Genomic DNA, 9,317 nt, shown 5'->3' on the forward strand with positions numbered 1-9,317 from the left:
GGGTGCGCGGCCCTCCCCGCCCCGTCCCGTCCCCGCTCGGAGAAGGAGTGGGGCGCTCGTTTTGAGCGGGAGGAGGAAAATGAGTGATTGCTGAGCCGATGCCTTGTTATGTAATGTCTCCTTGGTCTAATAGTACATCCTAAGCCTTAGTGCACTGCAGCTAGTTTACGAACTCTCCTCCCTCGGCCCCCAAATTTCTTTAGGGATGGCGCCGTGATTTATCAAATGGGATGGGGCGGAGAATTTCTATTTTCTGGTGATTATGTCCTGCCGCGGTGGGCGCCATGTTTATCCCGGGGACTATTTTCTTTAGATTCTTGGCAGCTTTTGCAAAGGAGTACTGTCATTAATCTACTTGCTTTCCCTCTTCGTGTTCTGATTTCCTTCTTCTCCAGATGTGGGATTCTCTCAAACTGCTAGTAGCACTTGTCTTGGACATTCTTAGTTCAGAAAAAGGTAGTGCTGATGAGTCCTCAGAGTCATTTGGTGGCCAGTCTCATTTTCAAAATGGAAATTAAGATGCAGTTGGACTATCTCAGAGCAGCCGCTGTCTTGATGCAGGCGGTGTAGCCCGTCCCTCCAAGCCCGTGGACACCTCTCACCGCAGCTCAAGACTCCACAGAAATGGGGTTTTACCTTTTTTTTTTTTTTGAGACTAAGTTTCACTCTTGTCGCCCAGGCTGGTGTGCAAGTGGCACGATCTCTGCACACTGCAACCTCCGCCTCCCGGGTTCAAGTGATTCTCCTGCCTTAGCCTTCCTAGTAGCTGGGATTACAGGCATGTGCCACCACGCCCGGCTAATTTTTGTATTTTTAATAGAGACGGGTTTTACCACGTTGACCAGGCCGCTCTTGAGCGCCTGACCTCAGGTGCTCCGCCCGCCTTGGCCTCCCAAAGTGCTGGGATTACAGGCGTGAGCCACCGCTCCCGGCCGGGGTTTTACTTTTGTAGGCATTTACCCAACTAGAGGAAAGGGAAACGGAGGGGGCAGGGAGGGCTGCTCCTTGGCAAACGATTAATTTCGAGACACCATTGCTCAGGGTCTGAGAGCTTAAACTCTGAATTCGAACTGTTAGTACAATCATTCTCAACTTCGGGGTGCATAAAAAGTAACTCGAAGATTGTTAAACGTACAATTTGGGGGAGCCTCATCCCCCAAATTTATTCGAATGGAGCAGAGGGGAGTTGTCATCTCTACAGTTTTAAATGAGCAGTCCTGCGGCTGAGGCTGATTAATGTGATCACTACGTTGAAAATTACTGGTCTAACATAAAAGTGTTCAAGATGTTGAAACAAATGACACCTTGTGCCCTTGATTTCCTTCCCTTTTCCAGAGCTGTGTTGGTGTATCTCAAACTAAGGAGGTACATGGACTCTTGGGACGAACGTGATTTAGAGTTTCCACTCCCATCTTGAACTAGTGGTGTAATATAGGAAAGCAGTTCTCGAAGTGTGGGCAGATGACCTGTGGGGATCTCCTCTTACCCTTTCAGGGGAGCCTCAAGGTCATAACTATTTTCAAAATAATAGTAAGATGCTATTTATTGTTTTCACTGATACGCTGATGGTTCAAAAGCAATGCTGGGTAAAACTACTGATGGTACCTTAGCACAAAGCAAGTCAGTGGCACCAAACTGCTTACTTGAGAATGCCCTTGAAGCAGTAAAATTTATTATTGTATTTTTATCTTTTTGAGACGGAGTTTTGCTCTGTCGCCCAGGGTGGAGTGCAGTGGCACCATCTCGGCTCACTGCAATCTCTGCCTCCCGGGTTGTATTTTTAGTAGAGATGGTGTTTCGCCATTTTGGCCAGGCTGGTCTCGAACTCGATGGCAGGCGATCCACCCGCGGCGGCCTCCGGAAGTGCTGGGATTGCAGGCTTGAGCCACCGGGCCCCGCGTGTTATTATTAAATCTTAGCTTTTGACTACTTGTCTTTTTAATTTTTAAGAATTTGTGATGAAATAAACATGAATAAAGCATTTATGCTGCCTACGGAGGTGTGATTGTTGTCATGAGGGAAAAGCATTTGTGGGATTGGGTTGTGAGTGGCTTATTTCATGGAGTACCATGCGACTGACAAACTGTGGTTTTTCACATTTAGTATTTGGCAGGTATTTCTTGAAAATGAAGTGAGCTTGTCACTTTTAGGAAAACAATTGACAGTATTTATTACCAGTGATAAAATTTGGGTGAAAATTAGAATTTTTAAAAAGTTGACAGCTGGAGTTTGACAGCTTCCTAGTACTTAAAAAACTTCCCTTATGATATCAGTGGTTAAGGACTGTAATATTTAAAAATGTTGTATAATATGTCATTTGGAAGATGGGCATAACTTAGTAAATCTGTATTTTGCAGATGACCAATGCATGATGTTGCAAAATCAAGCAAAAGTAAAAGAGCCTTTGAAAATACCAGATATAGCAATGGATTTTAACAGTAAAAAAGTGGATTGATGTGGTTTCAGATTCCAAAATGTTGCTATCAGCATGGTGGCTCACTCCTGTAATCCCAGCACTTTGGAAGGCCCAGGTGGAAGGATAGTTTGAGTTGAGCCTAGTTCAACATAGTGAGACCCTGTCTCTATTTATTTAAGAGAAAAAAAAAAAAGAAACTACCATTTGTTGAGTGTTAGTGTTTACCAATATCTACAGTTATCTGAAAAGGTTATTAAAATACTTCTCCCTTTTCCGACTAGATTTTCATTATATACTTAACCAAAATGACATACAGCAACAGACTGAATGCAGAAGTAACTGTGAGAATCCAACCATCTTTTATTAAGTTAGACATAAAAGAGATTTGCAAAACGCAAAAAAAACAGTGTTACTTTTCTCACTTTTTGGAGGGAAAGTAATTTTTGTTGAAATGTTATTTATGTTAACTTGTAATGGGCTCGTTTTAAAATATATTAATAAATATTTTAACATTTTGAATGTGGTAAATGTGGAAAGATAAAATTCACATGAAAGATCTTTGGCGTCTTCAATAATTTCAAGAGTCAAAAAAATGAGAATCATTCGGTCAGTCCTGTGTTTCTGCTCTTTAAATCATTCAAATCTAACTCCCTTGGGGAATTTTGGGAGAATTTATAAATAGTTGAAGTTGATGGAAGAGACAGTGACCTGGGGAAGAGTTCTAAAGCAAAAAAAGCTTACTTTGAATACGAACTGGGATATTTACAAACTGTAGCCTTGAGGAAGTTATTTAGTCTCTCTAAACCACTGTTTTGACCTTATCTATAAAATACAAACTTTAGAGCTGGTTGATTACAAATCCTAGAGCTGGTTAATGCCTTTGTCATGATACTAATATGGTAACATTCTGATAGATTCCTTGGTATTCTTGTTGGTGATAAGAAGCCATATCCACAGAACTTTTCTTTTCTTTTTTTTTTGTTTCTTTGAGATGGAGTCTCGCTCCATTACCCAGGCTGGAGTGTAATGGCGCAATCTCGGCTCAGTGCACCCTGCGCCTCCCGGGTTCAAGCGATTCTCCTCCTTCAGCTTCCTGAGTAGCTGGGATTACAGGAGGCACACACCATCACACCCGGGTAATTTTTTTGTATTTTTCCAGAGATGGGATTTCACTATGTTGGCCAGGCTGGTCTCAAACTCCTGACCTCTTGATCCACCCGCTTTGACTTCCCAAAGTGCTAGGATTACAGGCATAAAACACCGTGCCCAACTGAAAAACATACTTTTATATGTAACGAAGGGGAGGAAAGCGGAAGAGAGACACTAACCTATTGCTAGGTTTTAGCAGAATTAAAAGAAATTGAAAGCATAGAAATGGAATTTAGGTAACACACAACTGTCATCGAAGAAAAGCTTTCCATCACACTAGATATTTTTCTTGGGAAAGGGACTCCTGAATATTGACCCCTTTAGAAAAGAGAACTCGTTGCTTACTTTACTTGTTTTAGTAAAGAGCACAGAACTAAATATTTGGATATTTCTTGATACAGGATTGGCTACCAGACAAGAGGAAAGTATTTTGAGTTTGGAAATTTTAGGTTATTAAGACTACTTAAAACCCATATGATTCTTGTATGTGAGGTACTACAGCAGTTAGATGTTGTGAGGGACAAAATGGGCTGTGCAAAAGACAGGATAAATAAAAGCTTATTACATGTTTAACTATAATTAGTTTTATACACATATTAAGTATTCAGCCCTATAGGTTTTCTGGTATTAGTCCTTTTTAGAACCAAAAATTGAGGTAACTTGAAAACATAAATACCAGTTATGTTGAGGATTATCATCGTTTATTTTTCGCCCTGAAACAAGAAAGTGGTGTTCTTAAAAATGTTTGTTTTCTATAAAATATTTTTCCTGTTCCAAATGTTCTTTTTACGTTGATTTTTGAGCAGGTATGTACTGGCAGTAAATTGAAAATGTTAGATAACCAAATTCTTCATTTCTGGATTCTTCATTCTTCATTTCTGGACTTTACAGCTATGAAAGAACAACACAAAGGAATTCAGAGCTTCAAGAACCAAGTATATCAGGAGAGTTGTAGAAAACAGATCTTTTTCTAATTTTCTTTGAGATGAAGATAGGCAACAGTTGCTGCCCCTTAAATACCTTAAAAGTAGGCAGGTGTATCTGCAGGATTCTGTTTGCTGCTTTTAAATAGTACATTGTTTTAAAAGGTCTGTTTGTAGCTTGCCTTCACAATTATATAGACTATTGACTAGCTCATTATATAGGGCCTTAATATAAGGTAGACTACCATATTCGCCAGCATTTAAGGAATAATCCCCTTCCCCCCACCCCCCGAGGGTATTTATCGGTTACTCCCATATTATGGATTGAAGGATGAGACAAGAGACTGAGTATTGCTAATAGTTCTGTGTGAGCCTGCAGTGTTAAGTAAAACCTATTGAGTGCACAAAAATCATGTTACAATTACTACAAAATAGAGAAACCACCTAGGTTACCAAGATGTCAAATAATGGATTAATAGAAGAAAGTAATGTACCTCCTTGGTAGCCTACATAATCCACCTTAATTAGTTATTTCTTACTTAACTATTTTTCTGTGTCTTAAGAAACGTATATTAAGTGAAAATGCCTGCATAAAAATAAAAAAAGAGAAATGTATATATACAAGTTATGTGAAAATTGATCGTAGGAATAAATCAAGAAATTCAGCCAACAAGGCTACCAGTTATTTAGTAGATACCAAAGAGATATGGCAGAATGTAGCAGTACAAAATACCACAGCTAAGATATGAGTAGGTAGTTCCACCCCCTCCTACCCCACCTCAGTTTTTATTAAGAAAATTTCACGCATGTGAAAAGGGGAAAGAGGCTGGGCATGGTGACTCGTAACTGTAATCAAAGCACTTTGGGAATCCAAGGCCGGTGGATCGCGAGGTCAGGAGTTGAAGACCAGCCTAACCAACATGGTGGCTGGGTGTCAATGTTAGCGCCCAGCTGAACATCGACATTTTTGAAGAGACTATATTAGTTTTATAGAATGTTCCATATTCTGCATTCGATTATTTCCTTCTAGAATGTCCCGCCTTCTGGATTTATCTCATTATTTGTTTGTGGTGATACTTAATTTGTTCTTTTATTGCTGTATTTCTTGTAAATGGAAAGTTAAATTTAAATAATGGATTTGAGCTGGGTGTGGTGCCTCACACCTGTAATCCCAGCACTCTGGGAGGCTGAGGCAGGTGGATCACCTGAGGTCAGGAGTTCAAGACTAGCCCAACCAACATGATGAAACCCCATCTCTACTAAAAATACATAATAAACCAGGCATGGTGACACATGCCTGTAATTGCAGTTCCTTGGGAGGCTGAGGCAAGAGAATCGCTTGAACCCGGGAGGTGAAGGTTGCAGTGAGCTGAGATCACCATTGCACTCTAGCCTGGACAACAAGAGTGAAACTCTTTCTCAAAAAATTTAAAAAATAAAATTAATTAAAATAAATAAATCATTGATTTGATTCAGGTTAAATATTATTGTCAGTAATACTTCATACATTGTTTTTGGCTTTTCTTGTTTATTTGTTTGCCAAAAGATGCCATAAACAAAACAACTGATAACTAATGTGAATTATTAGTCAGTAGTTTGTTGGCTAATGTTTTTCTTTTGTTTCCTTTGAGACAGAGTCTCGCTCTGTTGCCCAGGTTGGAGTACAGTGGTGCGATCTTGGCTCACCACAACCTCCACCTCCAGGTTCAAGTGACTCTCCTGCCTCAGTCTCCCGAGTAGCTGGGATTACAGGCATGTGCCACCACACCTGGCTAATTTTTTTTTTTTTTTTAATAGAGATGGGGTTTCACCATGTTGGCCAGGCTGGTTTTGAACTCCTGACCTCAAGTGATCCACCCACCTCGGCCTCCCAAAGTGCTGGGATTATAGGCATGAACCACTGCACCAGGCTTGGCTGATGTTTTTCTATTTAAACATATTAGGATCATAACCTCTGGCTTTTGAGATACAGAGCTACTGTAACTTTTAAGTTCAACCATACATAAGATTTTTAAGGAAGAACATATAAATAGGTTTCCATTTTGTCACTTTGATTCACTGCTCTCTACAAAAATGATTTGGAAGTTGAAGAAGCAAGAAGAGTTTATATGTAGCAAAAGTAACCTGTAGAGGAATTGTAAAGGGGCCACAACTAGAAAAAATTTAGAACTGGGAAGGCTGGGCGCGATTGCTCATGCCTGTAAAACCCAGCACTTTGAGAGGCCAAGACAAGCAGATCCCTTGAGTCCAGAAGTTCAAGACCAGCCTGGGCAATATGACAAAACTCTATAGAAAATACAAAAATTAACCAGGCATGGTAGCACATTCCTGTAGTCCCAGCTACTTGGGAGGCCGAGACAGGAGGATTGCTTGAGCCCAGGAGGTCGAGGCTGCAATGAGTTGAGATCGCGCCACTGCACTATAGCCCAGGCAACAAAGATCCTGTTTCAAAAAAAAAAAAAAAAAATTTAAATTTAAACTTAAAACTGGGGATTAGACAAAAGAACCTGAAAATTATTTTCACAAAAATTATTCACCAGCCAATATGGATAGTGGCAAACAACCATAAAACCATAATTTTACAGGGTGAACATCATGATGCTCTTGTTTTATTAGGAGAAAATATGTACTTGAGTAAGAACAAGAGTGGCCTAAAAGTTGTCAGATGAATATGAAGATAAAATCAAGTTTCTGGCTGAGTGCAGTGGCTCATGCCAGTAATCCCAGCACTTTGGGGAGGCCGAGGCGTGTGGATCACCTGAGGTCAGGAGTTCGAGACCAGCCTGGCCAATATGGTGAAAACCCGTCTCTACTAAAAATACAAAAACTAGCCAGCCCTGGTGGCAGGCACCTATAGTCCCAGCTACTTGGGTGGCTGAAACAGGAGAATTACTTGTACCCGTTAGACGGAGGTTGCAGTGAATCGAGATCATGCCACTGCACTCCAACCTGGGCAACAGGGCAAGACTCCATCTCAAAAAAAAAAAAATCAGGTTTCACAGGTAGGTAATTATAGGATGAAGCGGACTAGGTATATATGGGTTTCATTAAAAATTTTTAACATATATGATATAACCATTTGAATAATTCATAAGAACCTTGTTCTGCTCTGTTGCAGAGTTTTTGAGATGGAGTCTCGCACTGTTGCCCAGGCTGGAGTGCAGTGGCGCAATCTGCAAGCTCCACTTCCCAGGTTCACGCCGTTGTCCTGCCTCAGCCTCCCGGTTGGGGGGATTACAGGCGCCCGCCACCATGCCTGGCTAATTTTTTGTATTTTTAATAGAGATGGGGTTTCCCTATGTTGGCCAGGGTGGTCTTGATCTCCTGACCTCGTGATCTGCCCACCTCAGCCTACCAAAGTGCTGGGATTACAGGCGTGAGCCACCATGCCTGGCCTGAGAGGACAAATATTTTTAAAAAGAAATGATAGTTCTTTATGTATAGAATGTGGGATGATTTTTTTTTAAATTGCCCTCGTTTTCAGAATATGTATTCAGTTTGATCCGTGATTTTCAGTCTTGGCATTATTGACATTTAGGGACAGATACTCTCCAGGCTATCCTGTACATTGTAGGATGTTTTGTAGCACTCCTGGCCACTACCCACTAGATAGGTCAGTAACACCTCTCCTCACCCCCACCCTGATTGTGACTACCAAAAATGTCTAGACATTGCCAAATGCCCTCTGGGGGGCAAACTTGACCTCTGATAAAATTCACTGTCACCTATAAAGAGTCCTTAATTATTTATTTATGTCTTTTGTGAACTAGGTTTCCCTTTATGTAAGCTAAGTACAGCTGTTGAATGAATCCCTTCTGCAGATGTAGTGCGTAGCTTGGGCTGTGCCTGATATATGTTGGAGAACGCTGGAATATGATGAACTCTTTCAGCACTACTGGGAATTTTATTGAAGGTTAGAAATGAGCTCTTGTTTTCAAAGTAAAGGTGTAGGCTTTCTGCTGTATCTAAATCTCTATTTTCCCTGTCTGCTGTCCCCTGCATTCATTTGCTTGAAAAAGATCTCTATTAGCTTAGGAATAGTTGAGAATTTTGTGTGAAATGTTTGACATGATCTGTCTATATCCTTTGTTCAAGGAAAGATAATTTTGTTTGTTTGCTTGTGTGTTTTGTTTGCTTGTCTGTTTTTGAGAACAGGGTCTTGCTCTGTTGCCCAGGTTGGAGTGCAGTGGCTCAAACACAGCTCATTTCAGTCTCCACCTCCCAGACTCAAGAGATTCTCCCACCTCAGCCTGTTGAGTAGCTGGGACTACAGAGGTGCATGCCACCAACACCCTGCTAGTTTTTCTATTTTTTGTAAAGATGGGATTTCACCAAGTTGCCCAGGCTAGTCTCAAACCTCTGGGCTCAAACAATTAGGGCTTGAGCAGTTCTCCCACCTCAGACTCCTGAAGTGGTGGGATTATAGGCAAAGAAAAGATAGTCTTGAAAAGTTACTTGCTAAAAGGCTTGATTAAACTAAATGTGTCCTTTTTGTTAATCTTTGATCATTTGATTATATTCTTCTTAAAATTTATCTTTTTAAAATAAGTTTTTTAAAATTTTAATAGAGACAAGATGTCTCTATGTTGTACAAGCCTGTCTCAAACTCCTGAACTCAGGTGATCCTCTCGCCTCAGCCCCCCAAAGTGCTAGGATTACAGATGTGAGCCACCACACCCGGCCAGAATTTCTTAACTACATATAAATTATCCCAATGATGTAAGTATCTTGTTCAGGGAATACATAGTCAGGATAGGATAAGAGGGGAAATAATGAGTAGTTTAATAAATATAAGACTGAAACATTTCAAGTAAAAATTTCAGGAGAAA

Source organism: Mandrillus leucophaeus, unplaced genomic scaffold, assembly GCF_000951045.1.
Source record: "Mandrillus leucophaeus isolate KB7577 unplaced genomic scaffold, Mleu.le_1.0 Scaffold139, whole genome shotgun sequence".
Lineage (NCBI taxonomy): Eukaryota > Metazoa > Chordata > Mammalia > Primates > Cercopithecidae > Mandrillus > Mandrillus leucophaeus.